This window comes from Suricata suricatta, chromosome 3, assembly GCF_006229205.1.
Source record: "Suricata suricatta isolate VVHF042 chromosome 3, meerkat_22Aug2017_6uvM2_HiC, whole genome shotgun sequence".
Taxonomy (NCBI): domain Eukaryota; kingdom Metazoa; phylum Chordata; class Mammalia; order Carnivora; family Herpestidae; genus Suricata; species Suricata suricatta.
Genome location: NC_043702.1, coordinates 42,757,831 through 42,772,533, shown reverse-complemented (window position 1 = coordinate 42,772,533; position 14,703 = coordinate 42,757,831).

Genomic DNA, 14,703 nt, shown 5'->3' with positions numbered 1-14,703 from the left:
TACTCTATATGATTTCAATCCTTTTGCATGTATTGAAGCTGGTATTATGACCCAGCAGATGGTCTCTCTTGGTAAGTATTTCATGAGCACTTGAAAAGATATATATCCTTTTATTGTTGACCATAGGATTAAAAAAATGTCTATTAGGTAAAGTACAATTAAATTTTCTATATCCTTATTTCTTTTTCTTTTTTGTTTTTTGGGTTTTTTTTTTTTTGTTTTTTTGCTTTTTTGGGAGAGGGAGAGAGTGAGAAGAGCACATGCATCAGTGGGGGAGGGAGAGAGGGAGAGACAGAGACAGAGAGAATCCCAAGCAGGTTCCGCACCCACTGTGGAGCCCAGTGTGGTGGTGGGGGGGGGACTGGGGGTTGATGTCACAACTTTGAGATCATGACCTGAGCTAAAACAAAGAGTCAGTCGCCTAACTCAGAGAACCACTCAGGTGCCCCATCCTTACTTACTTCTATCTACTTGTTCTGTCAGTTACTAAGAGAGGAGTGTTGAAGGTTCCAGCTCTAAAATGATGGATTTGACTGTTTCTCTGTTCATTTCTGTCAGTTTTTGCTGCAAGTATTTTGAAACTACATAATTGGATGCATTCATATTTATAGTTGTAATGCTTTTTTGATGAATTTGACTCTTTTATCATTATGCAGTGTTCCTCTCTCTCTGGTAATATTGTCTTGGCATCTCCTTTGTCTGATATTAATATAGCCATTCCATCTTCCTTAGGATTAGTGTTTGCACCGTACATCTTTTTCCAGCCAATTACTTTCAACCTATCTGTGTCTTCATGTTTACTTTTATTTGTTAAAAGTTTTTTAAATTCCAATATAGCTAACATATAGTGTTATATTAGTTTCAGGTGTACAATATAGTGATTCAGCGATTTTATACATTACTCAGCACTCATCATGATAAGTCTACTCTTAATCCCCTTCACCTATCCCCTATCTACCTCCCCTCTGGTAACCATCTGTTTGTTCTCTATAGTTGAGAGTCTGTTTTATGGTTTGTCTTTTTCTTTGTTTGTCTTGTTTCTGAAATTACACACATGAGTGAAATCATATGCTATTTATTTTTCTCTGACTTATTTCACATAGCATTATACTCTCTAGTTCTCTCCACGTTGTTGCCAATGGCAAGATTTCATTTGTTTATATGGTTGAGTAATATTCCATTGTGTGTGTGTATATATATATATACACCTTTATCCATTCATCTATTGATGAACACTTGGGTTGTTTCCATAATTTGACTATTATAAATAATGCTGGAATAAACATAGAGATGAATATATCTTTTCAAATTAGTGTTTTTGTATTCTTGGGGTACATAACCTAGTAGTAGAATTGTGGAATCATATAGTTATTTTATTTATGTCTTTATGTTTAAAGTGTGTTTCTTGTAGACTGCATATCACTGAATTCTCCTTTTTTTTTTAATTCAGTCTTGCAACCTTTGCCTTCTAATTAGAGTAATTAGACTATTTACATTTAATGCAGTTATTGCTATGGCTTGGTTTAAGACTAGCATGTTACTTTTGTTTTCTATTTATCCCACCTGCCTTTTTGTGTGTTTTTCTCTTTCTATTTTCTTTCAGATGGGTATTTTTTAGTGATTAATTTTATCTCCATTATTGATTTATTCACAGTGCCTGATTGCTCTATGTATGCACTGGTTGCTCTAGAGTTTATAATATGCATCTTTAACTTATCACAGTCTACCTTTAAATAATATTTTATTGCTTCATGTATAATGTAAGAACCTCATACAATATACTTCCATTTCTTCTCTCCTACTCTTTGTGTGGCTGCTGTCATACCTACATTATTAATCTCCTAATACATCATTATTTTTGCCTTAAGCAGTCAATTTTCTAGAAAAAGTTTTTATACTTATACATATATTTATCATTTTTAGCATATTTTAATGACTTTTAAAATTCTTGTCTGCAGATTCCATTATCTATGTCTTTTTGTGTATTTTTTTTCCTGGTTTTTTTCCCTCCTGGTTATAAGTCACATTTTTTGTCTCATTTGTATATCTGGTCAATTTTAATTGAGTGTAGGGAGTTGTAAATGTTATGTTGCAAAATTTTTGAATTTTGTTTTCTTCCTTTAGAGTGTTGAAGTTGGTCTAAACAAGCCATCAAGTTACTTGGCGATGGCTTGATGTTTTTGAGTCTGACCTCCAAACTTTGCTGATGTGGGTCTACAGTAGCCTTTATTCCAGGCCTAGTTTACTTCCAATTACTCAAGTATGACTTTTCTAAGGTCATTTAATGTCCTGAATATTCAACAAGTCTTTCTCTCTGGCTGGTCAGAACTTAGAGCTCTTTGTGATCCTGAAGAATGTTCAACTTACAGTTCCCCTGGCCTTTGAGGCTTCACTCCATTAACTTATGGCCTACTTTAGATTCAAGGGAACCCCTATGCAGATTTCTGGAGTCTTTCTTTGCATAGCTACCTTCTCTCTGGCCCTCTGCCCCACAATATCCTCAGCCTTCCCAATTTCTGTTTCCTCAACTTAGCAAGATTATTGTACTCTCTTCCTCTTCTCTGCATTATGAGCCAAAATATGCCTCACTGCTACAGCAGGAAGGCAAGTACCGTACCAGATCATCAAATGTGGCCTGAGGTAGTAGTCCCCTTAGAAGACAAATATAACAATGATGAGAGAAAAAAGGCTAAATTTTTCTTACCTTCAATCCAGAACCCTTAAGAATAAGAAAAAGTTAAGCGAGTAGAAAAATGGCAAAACATAAAAACTAATTTCTCTTAAACCTATAAAAAATATTCAACTTTACTCCTAAGTAAAGATATAATTAAAATATCAGTAAAATACCATTTCTAATTCAATTATTAGGATGAACACAGGAAAATAGTCCCTACCTTTCTCATGGTGAGAGTGTAAATTTTAACTTTTTCACACTGCAGGACAATTTGGCATTCCCTTTCAAAATTTTAAATACATTATTCCCCTTTGACCCAGCAATTCTAGGATTTGCCCTCAGATCAACTTACACAAACTCAAAATATTTGCAGAGCTTATAATGTAGAAAAGTTAGAAATTATGTACATGTCTAATAATTTAAAATAAATAAGTTACAGTACCTCTAAGCAGATCAATACATATATACTGTCATGGAAAGATGACTATACTATACTAAGTGGAGAAAGCAAATTTTAGAACAGAATAAATTTTATAACTATGAAAAAAAAAGTTATATTCAATACACATATGCTTTCTTCATAGATATTTTATCCAATCCCATGACCTTTAATACCAAATATTTGCTGGTGTTTGCTCCACACTTATATTCAACAGTCTACTTTGTATCTCTGTTGGACAGTTAATAGGAATTTCCAATATAACATGGCCAAACCATAGTCTTGCTTTACCAACTCTTTCCCCCCCGCCCCACAGCCTTCTCCATCTCAGTAAATGGCACCACAATTCAACCACCTGTTCATGTCAAACACCTGGGAGTCAAAAAATTTTTCCCACTAAGCTCCCCACTCCACACCATTCAGAAGGAATAAAGGCGTTAGTAAGCGGGAAGTTATAATAGAGTATTCCCTGGTTGTGTGATAGTGAAATAGCTACCATTTTTTTCAACTAGCAATAAATAAGTCACTATATCAGGAACTTTATATATATTATCTCACTTAACCCTTACAAAACTCTGTAAGGCAAAGGTTACTTCAACATTTATAATAATTTTAAATTTCAGGTGATAATGCTTTAGTTAAAAATGAGCCGTGTGTGAGTTTGTTTTTATGTATAAATCCTCTTGTCTTTCTCTTTCTCTGTTGTAGCATATAGTTCCTGCCAGAATACAGTTACCAGGTAATGTAAGATGTCCTAAGAGCACCAGTTTAGTCCTGAAGTGACTAGTGGAAGTATATTAGGCACTTGTGAGGTGTTGATTCTCAGAGCTGGTATGTGCAGATAGGTCCTGATATTCCTACTTCTTCACTAGTTCAAATTCTATGATGTAGAATCCGTTCTTCTAGGTTATATAAAAATTATGCTGCTTTCTCAGTTGTAATAAAGTATTAGCTGTCTTTATGTTTACAGGGATGTAGTTTTTTTTAACAAATGCATTCAGATGACTTATTAGTCAGCAGAATCGCAGAGAGGTTTGGAAATTAATTTTTTCAGGTGCTGTGCTACATTCCAATAGCAAAAAAATTAAGAAAAACATGATGCCCCTGATGACCTTACATTCCAGTGGGGGAGAAAGACTTGTAAACAGATATGTTAAAGTAGAAGGTGGTAAGTGTTCTTCTGAGGATTGAGCAAAGAGCTGTCAGTGCAAAAGCACAGAGGACTCTGCCTAAGGGAGTCAAGAAGGTTTAACAGAATAGGTGACATTTGAGCTAGATCTTGAAGGATGGGCAAGAGTTTGCCAGGTGAATGAGATGATCTCTATATAAAGTGCCTAGTACAGGGGCAGGCACTTGGTAAGACCCAATAAATGTTAACATCTAGTTCCAGTTGGGGAAGTGTTCCAGGCAGAGGACACAGGTCAGAACACTTATTGAGTACCTTGTATATGTCAGGCACTGTTCCAGGTTCTTTAGTTCTATGTGCCAGGCACATCCTGTGAAGACAGATAATTACACAAGGGTCTGGTGTGAGCCATGTTCATATCTACTATTTATAGACTTTGCTCTCAAGATGGAGCAGAGATGTTTGTTTTAACACTGCTGACACATTTCATCTTGTTTGCAACCCCCTCCTACAACAGTATTAACAGCACTGAGCAGCTAATGACTGTTCTAGACTCAGTTTCATGAAGGCAGTGGTGACATTCTAGCCCACTTCTCCCTGTGTTCGGGGCCGCTTTGATCTGCACTTGGGTCAGGTCCAGGCTACAGCTCATCTTCATAGCAAGGATGGAAGAATCTAGATGCCAGCTTTTGTGTTATAGCTCAATAACCCAGTAGGCTTAACGTGCCCTCTGTTCAATAAGCCCCTTTATGATAACTGACCACTTAATCATGATGTTTATTCTATAGTAGAGTAGGAATACTATACAATAAATAGAATCTGGGGGCACCTGGTTGACTCAGTCATTCAAGCAACCGACTTGATTTTGGCTCAGGTCATGATCTCTTGGTTGAGATTGAGCCCTGCATTGATTGGCCTCTGTGCTGAGTGTGGAGCCTGCCTGGGATTCTCTCTCTCCCTCTCTCTCTGTCCCTCCCCTGCTCTGTCTCTCTGTCTCTCAAAATCAATAAAGAAACTTAAAAAAATAAATAGAATCCTATACTGTTACCTGAATGAACCTATACATTTCTGTGATTAAAATAGAACATTTCTAAATGTTAGGAACATTTTATGATTGTTTTTAGTAGCAGTTTTACTAGCATAGCCCAGTTACAAATAGCAGAAGGAATGTGCCAGGTGTTTCACAATTTATTTACTTCTCACAGCAATTCTATAACATAGGGAGTATTTTAATTATCATACAAATTAGGAAACCAAGGCACAGAACATTAAACATACCTAAACTAAAAACGGCAGTGCTAGAGTTTGAAACCAGGTCTATCAAACTCCCACCTTGCTTTCCCTCCACTATTACAGTGTTCAACCTTTTTTTTAAATTTTTTTTAATTTTTGAGAGAGCGTGAGTAGGAGAAGGCCAAAGAGAAGGAAACACACAATATGAAGCAGGCTCCAGGCCCTGAGCTGTCAGCACAGAGCCTGACACAGCACAGGGCTCAAACTCACGGACCGCGAGCGAGATCATGACCTGAGCCAAAGTTGGCCGCTTAACTGACTGAGCCACCCAGGTTCCCCAACAGTGTCCAGTCTTAATCCAGCCATTTAGTATGGTTCCACCATAGGCCAGACACAATGTAAGGTGCTCAAATACATTCTAACCCTCATGAATTTCCTTTCATGAAACATTTAAAGCAAATGAATACTTTGCTAAGCAGTCACAGCCAGCAAGTTACAGATCTCAACTTCAAGCCTGGGTTTGAGACTTGGAAGCCTGCTTTCTTTCTATAATACTATGCAATGGTTCTCTACCCTAGAGTTCCTTGAAATCAAATGGGGAACTTAGGGGGAAAAAAATCCCATGTCCAGAGTCTAATTTAATGGTCTGGAGTAGAGCCCAGGTGATTTAAAGCTCTAAGTGATTTTAATATGCTGTCTGCCTTGAGACCACAGCTTTCAAAAGTTAAACTGAATTGGAAGCTTGAGGTAAGTAAGGCACAGTTTCGTTTATCATGGTAAATTGGTGGAAAATGCCACTTACGGATTACTTTTGAAGTGATTATATTTTTGTAGAAAGTTCTGAAGAATATAGAAGAAGCAACATGGGCTTTGGAATAAAATGACCTGACTTTGAACTTTAACTTTGACCCTGTCTTACTCAGTGGCCCTAGACAAGTTACTTAGCATTCTGCAAAATACTTACTGTGAAAGGTGTAAAAAGGTGTCCTTGAGGAGAGGAGTCTCGACTTGGAATCAATGAAATGAATGTTGCCCTTGGTGCCTCCTCCTGAAGCTCATTATGCACAAAATGAATTGAAAGAGCCCTGGGAAAACTCCTTGGTTTTTAGAGACAACCTCTTTGTTTTCTTTCTATCCTTTTTGTTTTTTGAAGGCCACTGACTTTATTTATTTTAAAACTCTTACAACAATGATCATTCTGCTCATAAAAGGAGCCAAATTGCAATAAAACAGACCAGGTGAGAGTTGGGGTGAAAGGGAAAGGGCCAGGAATTCACTCAGAAAAGCTGATAGCTGTTAACGTGAAGCTGGCAGGGCACAGAGAAGGGAGGTGCATGCGAGAGTGAGAATTTCCAAAAAACTAGAACGGTAAGGGGAGAGTTCTCCCGAAGGACTGCAGAGTATATCGGGGGGAGTGCAGCAGGAGCAATCTCCTGTTTTATACAGGGCTGGGGAGGAGTCCCCACTGGGCTGTAGACCCTGGAGGCTCAAAGCTGGGGCTGGCACTGGCGGCTCCCGAAGGAGCATCATGAAAGCAGCACCACTCTTGAGGGCACCTGAAGCCATCCCACACTGCTCGGTGTTGGCACCGCCTGTGTCCCTCAGCCATTCGCAGAAAGCCCATCTTCTGCCTCCCGCTGCCAAACGTTCCCCAAACCTCCAGGACTCCTCTTACAACTACTCAGGACTGACTGGTTTCCTGCCAGACCACATGGCATCGCTGGGAGGTGACCAGGAGAGGATGATTCCCTCTTAACCGGAATGCCAGCGTGGGATACGCATGCTAGGTGAGAGGGGAAGCGGAAGGATATTTATTTTTTTTAGTTAAATTAGTTTATTTATTGTTTAGTTTATTTTTTAGTTCTAGTAAAAATAACATACAGTGTTATATTAGTTTCAGGTATACAATAGAGCAATCCAACAAGTCCATACATTACACACTGCTCATCAGGGTGCCTGTACTCTTCATCCCCGTCACCTGGTTCGCGCATTCCCACACCACACCCACCTCCCCTCTGGTAACCATCAGTTTCTTCTCCAAATTTAAGAATCTGGTTGAGGCTTTTTGGTTGTTTCTTTTTTTTCTTTTTTCGTGTGTTTTGTTTCTTAAATTCCACATATTGAAATCATATGGTGTTTGTCTTTCTCTAACTGATTCATCTCACTTAGTATTATACCCTTTAGATCCATCCAAATTGTTATAAGAAGGTTCCTTTTTCTACACCTTCTCACCAACACTTGTTTCTTGTGTTGTTGATTTCGGCTATGCTGACAGGTGTGAGGTGATACCTCATTGTGGTTTTGATTTGCATTTCTCTGATGAAGAGTGATGTTGAGCATCTTTTCTAGTGTCTGTTGGCCATTTGTATGTCTTTTTTGCAGAAATGTCTGTTTGTGTCTTCTGCCAATTTTTAATTGGATTATTTATGTTTTTGGTGTTGAGTTGTATAAGTTATTTATATATTTTGGATACAAACCATTTATTGGATATGTTATTTGCAAATATCTTCTTTCATTCAGCAGATTGTCTTTTAGTTGTATTGATTATTTCCTTGGTTGTGCAGAAGCTTTATATTGTGAAGTAGTCCTGATAGTTTATTTTTGTTTTTGTTTCCCTTGCCTCGGGAGAAATATCTAGAAAAATGTTGCTATTGCCAGTGTCAGAGAAATTACTGCCTGTACTCTTTTCAAGAATTTTTATGGTTTAGGGTCTTATGTTCAGATCGTTAATCCATTTTGAATTTATTTTTGTATATGTAAGAAAGTGATCCAGTTTCCTTCTTTTGCATGTAGCTGTCCGTTTTCCCGATGCCTTTTGTTAAAGACTGTCTCTTTCCCATTGCATATTTTCATTTCCTTTGTCATAGATTAACTGACCTCCTAAGTATGGGTTTATTTCTGGGCCCTCTATTCTGTTCCATTGATCCTTGTGTCTATTTTTGTGCCACTACCGTGTTGTTTTGATGACTATACCTTTCTGGTATGTCTTGAAATCTGAGATTGTGATATCTCCAGTTTTGTTCTACTTTTTCAAGATTGCTTTGGCAACTTGGAGTCTTTGTGGTTTCATACAAATTTTGGAATTATTCTAATTCTGTAAAAAAAAAATGTTGTTGATATTTTGATGTGGATTGCATGGACTGTAGACCTCTTTGGGCACTATGGACATCTTAACAATGTTTGTTCTCCCATCCCATGAGCATGGAGTGTCTTTCCATTTTGTGTCATCTTTAATTTCTTTCATCAGCATTTTGTAGTTTTCAGAGTACAGGTCTTTCACCACCTTTTGTAATTTCTCTTTCTGCTACTCCATTATTAGTGTTTAGAAATGCAACCAATGTCTGTGTGTTGATTTTTTTTTTATCCTGCAACTTTACTGAATTCACTTAACAGTTCTAGTAGTTTTTAGTAGAGTCTTTAGGTTTTCTATACACCATGGCATCTGTAAATAGTGAAAGTTTTACTTCTTCTGTACCCATTTAGATGCCTTTTTTTCCTTTTTCCTGTCTGATTGCTGTGGCTAGGACTTCAAGTACTATGTTGAATAAAATTGATGAGAGTGTAGATCCTTGTCTTATTACTGATCTTAGGAGAAAAGCTTTCAGCTTTTCACCATTGAGTATGATATTAGCTGTGAGGTTTTTCCCATATGGCCTTTATTATGTTGAGTATGTTCCCTTTAAACCTAAAGGGAAGGATATTTGTAATGTCTTATATTAGACTCAAAATATATTTTGTAATAGAAACAATGTCTGGATGATAATTAGGCTTCTTGGTTATATAAATAAAGGCTACTCATAATTTTTCCAGAAATGTACTGTATTTTATATTCAAATAGGACTATATTTCAGTGAACTGTTGTGGCAAATAGGCATGAAGGAATTAGTGTGGAAGCATAACCATCATTTATAACACTGTTTCTATGAGAAATATGGTGTTACTACTTGGGGCTGTAAGAAATATCTTCTTTCCTCTCTGGATCAGCTTAACAGATATAGTGCCTGCTGGTCATCTAATGAGAAGAGAATGAGGCAGCTCAAAAAATGCTGTGTGCTGTCTGGAGTTTAGCAGAACTCTTTTACCTATTGATTGTAAGTTCACAACGTATTTGAGGTTGAGGGCCACTTCTTTCCTTCATTTGTGTCTCTCTTTTTCCCAAGCAACCTTTCATATAGTATGAGCATATAGTGGACATTAACATGCAAAGATTAGATCTGAAATCAGGAATGACCTCATTGTCAGTGGAAAAAACAGATATTGGGAGTCTATACCATGCATGCAGTGACAAAATGTTCCTTAAAACATAACCTATTATTTACGGAATCAGGTGCCTTTTAATGACAAGACTTTGAGAAAGTAAGTGACTGTTAGAGTAAAATACCACGGTGGAAATTATGAGTTTAAGGGCCTGGGAGTTGTTCTGATTATACTGGAAGCTTACATAAAGAAATGATAAACTCAGGGATTTATATTACTAGCTCAAGGTACTGTCAGAGAATCAGAAAACTTCCTTGACTAAAAAAAAGTCTTATTTCTTGTATCAGTGGGTCTAAAGTACCAAAAGTCAAACCTACATTTGATTTTATAGCTTTATGCATTACAATGCAGACTTTCTAAGCACCAATTGGGAGCATAGGATCCCTAAAATAGAAATACTCGGGTAGGTCTTAGCTGTTAGTAGAAGTAGTCTTTCTTCCTCTGTCTGATATAATCTTTCTTTTTGCTTGATAACCTGCTATAATATTACCTGACCTTTCGATTTGTCAGAGGGTGATGAATTTCCTTGCATTCAGACCCAGGCCTGTTCCATAATTAGATTCAAGTCCTGGAGTTCCTCGGGGAAGAAGAGAAAAAGAGTAAAACTGAAAAATATGCATGATTACAGTCCCCATTCCTACATAGTTGATGAGCTGTAGTTGGTATTTGCATCTCTCTTCTTTCATTACTCTTACCGTGTTCCTACTCTCACCCAACACTTTAGCTGGTTGTGATTATTTATCAGTTACAGTGATCTAAACTTTCATTCTTGGAACATTTGAACTGTTAGTAGTTCTTGCTTGGCTTGGGTTGCTCTGATCTTATAGTAGCTTTCACCATGGACATGGAAGTATTAAGAGTTGCCCAGAGAATCCTTGGACTTCCAGACGTAGTCTTCCCTCTCTGTAGTACCAACCCTTTTTCTACTTTATAATTAGAAGATCAGTGCACTAGCCAATACAGTAAGTAACCCCCTCCTTTGCTTGTAAGTTCAGTGGCATGAAAAACCCAAAGTGGCTAATGTGGCCATCTCAAATCCCATTCAATGGAGACTTTCTGGTATTTCTTTTTTTTTTTTAATGTACTTTTAAAAATTAGTTTTGAGACACAGAGAGACAGAATATGAGTGGGGGAGGGGCAGAGAGAGATGGAGACAGAATCTAAAGCAGGCTCCAGGCTCTGAGAAGTCAGACATGAGGCTTGAACCCACTCACTGTAAGATCATGACCTGAGCCAAAGTCAGGTGCTTAATTGACTGAGCCACTCAGGCACCCCTCTTCTGGAATCTCTTAGACAAAGTATTCTTCCCTTGGAAACTAAGAACACAACATTGTGGGAACAGAAACAAAAGTTGCATGAGTTAGGTCAATAAGAATGACAATAAAGGAGCTATCACTACTTCTACATTTTGGTTCTTAGAGCCAAGTATGATGGCTATGGAAGAAATAGCATTATATATTGGTTGCTGGCTTAGGAAATACAGTAAAACTTGTGTGACAGCTCCCAGTGCCACATGTGGCAATGTAGTGAGTTGTCAGTAGTGCATCCTACCATTTTATCAAACCAGCTTCTTCATATGGACATGACCTATGTCTTCAACTTTATTCTTTAAATAGAATTTCATAGTCAAAAGAAATATATTAATGGGATTCTAGGACTGTGAACAAGGCAGTCCCTAAATCCATGGATAGTGGCGCTATCCAAAACATTATTGGCAAAGAAGGAAAATCCATATCTAAGTTAAGTGTCCTTCCTGTATGATGATACAGGTTCAGTGTAATATATCTGCCATCAGGTGCTGGCAGGTCCTGGGACTGGTGCCATTTTAGGAACTTAGTCTCCGATGTTGGTGAGCTAGGCACTCATTGGTGATAGTAGCCAGATCAGGCTTGGTGAAGGGAAGCCTATGTTCTTAAGCCTACACTGTTGCCAGGATCATTATGTTCCTGAGCCCATTGTACAAGCACCAGGGTAGCTGGGAAACACAGCTAACTGACATCCATAGGATTTGTCATATTGTTTACTTGATTATTGAAAATCTTTTTTCAGTGGTTATCTTTTATTAAACATTTATATGGGACACAGTACTCTCACTCTACCTGAGAGGCCCATCCATATAACTCTTCTTGAGATCTCCTTTTAACCAGTTTGCCAGTCCTGTTTTCTTTATCTCTGACTTGTTTCTCCAAGCCTCCTTGCCCAAATAGACATTTGCCCATGAATCAATGTAGATCTCTACTTCTTTCTATCCCTCTGCCAGGTAGTATGGACAGTCAGGTTTTAACACATACATAATGAGGTTTTCTACCCCATGGCCTTGCTGCCTTCCATAGGTGCAGGGTAGGCTCTACAGTGTCCCCATTGGTCGGGAAACCAATAAATCTCCATAACCTATCTGATCAGATTGGGACAAACTTCTATCTTGTTCTGTCTTCAAACTTCTATCTTGTTCTCTTTACTTGAAGCCCTCCTCTTTTTTCCTTCTCCAGAACTCCTAATATAATATATTCTATAAATGATAAGAAGAGTTTCTTAAACCTCAGATAGCTTAAGATTTCCCCGTGCAAAAAAAAAAAAAAAAAAAAAAAATTCCAGAAGCAAAGAAATAGAAAACAACCTGGCTACCTGCTTGAATAGTTGGAGAGGAAATAAATTACAAAGAAATAATAAAAATAATGTCTCAGATATATCCTGTACATAATTCTTTATTTTTTTCCAAGCTCATTCAAATATTTTATTTGTTCCTCACTGAAACACTGTGAAGTAAGTACAGCTGATACTATTATACACATTTTAAAGATGACACAGTTGAAATGTAGAGGGAGTAAAGTGGCTTTGCCAAACTTTCCAGAACTGCCTAAGAGTATAATCAGGGGCCAGGACTTTACCTTCTAGTACAGTGACGGAAGAATGAATGCACAAACACCATTGTCATGAAATCCTGGGGGAACTCTTGATTTATGGAGTGGAGAGAGAGAGCTGTAGACTGATTGAAGGAAGTTAAAGCAGCAAAGGGCCCGCAGGAATGGGTGACCCCTGTGCGCTGAGTAGAGGGTGAAAATCAGAGTCAGGCTTTCCAGAAATTCCTGGTATAAGATCCACTGCCATTGTGCTATTTTTCTTTTGTCCATTTTTTAAGTACATTATCAAGGGGGTTTTAGAGGTAAATAATAGGGAAGGACATAAAAAGCATACTTAAATTCAAAGAAATATTTCAAACAGATCAAAATAGCAGAGATAGGGAACACAGGTGACCCAGTAAAGGACAGAACAATTTAACACTCCAGAAATAAACCTGAGTCTGATATGAAGTTATATAAACTGAAAGGCCAAAGAGGAAAGAAAAAACCCCCGTCATGTTAAAATCAATTAGAAATTTTTCTTTTCAGCAAAACTGAGTATTCATTTACCAAATCAAATGTATATTTTGTTTTAAAATCAGTGTAGGTTCCTAAGGTTTTGCTTGCCCTCCTCATTTTGTGGGTTATAGACACTTTTATTGTAATGACATAAAACTCCATCTGTGCAAACAGGCCCAAGAACTGGGCAGATGTCTTTATTTCCTGGTAATCCCAATTCTGTGACCTAAAGCATGTCATTTAACCTCTCTGGATCAAAGGCTATTCCATCAATTATGAAGTAAAGAGATAATGCTACATATTCTTTAAGCCTCTCCTTTTAAATGCATTTTTTCTATGAAAACTTTTTATACTTAGGGAGCCCTGACTTGGTTTCTTCAGTTAAAAAAAAAAAAAAAAAGAAAGAAAGAAAGAAAAGCTCCAGCAGGGGTCACTATAGTCACGTTGTGCCCTAAATCTGATTTTCTTTTTTGTTCTAGTTTATAAGTTTACATCTGCCTTTTGTTTTGATTTTCTGTTTGAGACTACATAGAGCCTCTCTTGTCCCCAGGTGTTAGCTGAACTGATTTCCAAATGTACTTAGAAGACCCACTGCTTTGTTCTCTTGTTCTGTCACTTTTTCTTTATTTTCTTTCTTTATTTTTCCTGTCCTTGGAGATCATTTACCTCTATTGACTCTGTGGTCCCTAGGAGAATTTATTTTATTTAATTAACTACATTAGATTTTTCACCTCTGAGATTTGCAATGAAAATAAAATATTGTATGTTTCTTTAAATATATGATATTAAAACAAAACACACAAAATTCAACCCTATCCTGAAGGGTTGTTTTTTGTTTGAGGAGGTTTTTTTGAGCTATGAACACTAAAAACTGTAGGTAGCTTCTTTAGAAGCCACTCATATCTGAGGACCCTGAAATTCTATCAATTGCTTATACTCCTCCATAGCTATTTTTCTATATACATGAAACCATAAAAGAACGGGTTTATACATCCAAGAGAAAGGTCAGGATTTCAATGACAGTTCTAATTTCAAATACTCTGTCCATTATCAAATTATATCCTATATTTTTGTTCTGTAAACATACAGATTGTACATATGAAGAGATGGGGATCACTGTGTCCGTAATGCTAGAAGATAGCCATCCAAAAACATCAGTGTTACTCCCAGAAAATCAGAGGAGTCCCCAGAATCCTAAAGTTTAGGATTATGTCCTTAGTCTTAAACTCTGAAATTTAGGACTTTTTAGAACTATGATTCTATTCAGGACTACTCTACAAGGGTTCAGTCTGCCTTAAAACCTCTCCAAACTCCATATGTTTACACAAAAGCTAAGAGTATATCAGGAACTTCTTATACCATTAAGAGCAGTGTCTCTGGTCATTTGGGACCAATGCATGCAGCATCTCTTCATGACACTACTTAGCACAAAGTAGTTCTTAACAGGCATACGGCAGCCCATTTGGTCTTCTTCTGCCCTTTCCTCCTTATACATACCTGCCTATCTCTTTAAGAAACATTGATATTGCCCCTCTCTATGGCGGCACTATCTGCTGCCGCCATTTCCAATATTAACATTTTAAAGTCCTAGTCCAGTTAAGCAGGACGGCTGGTC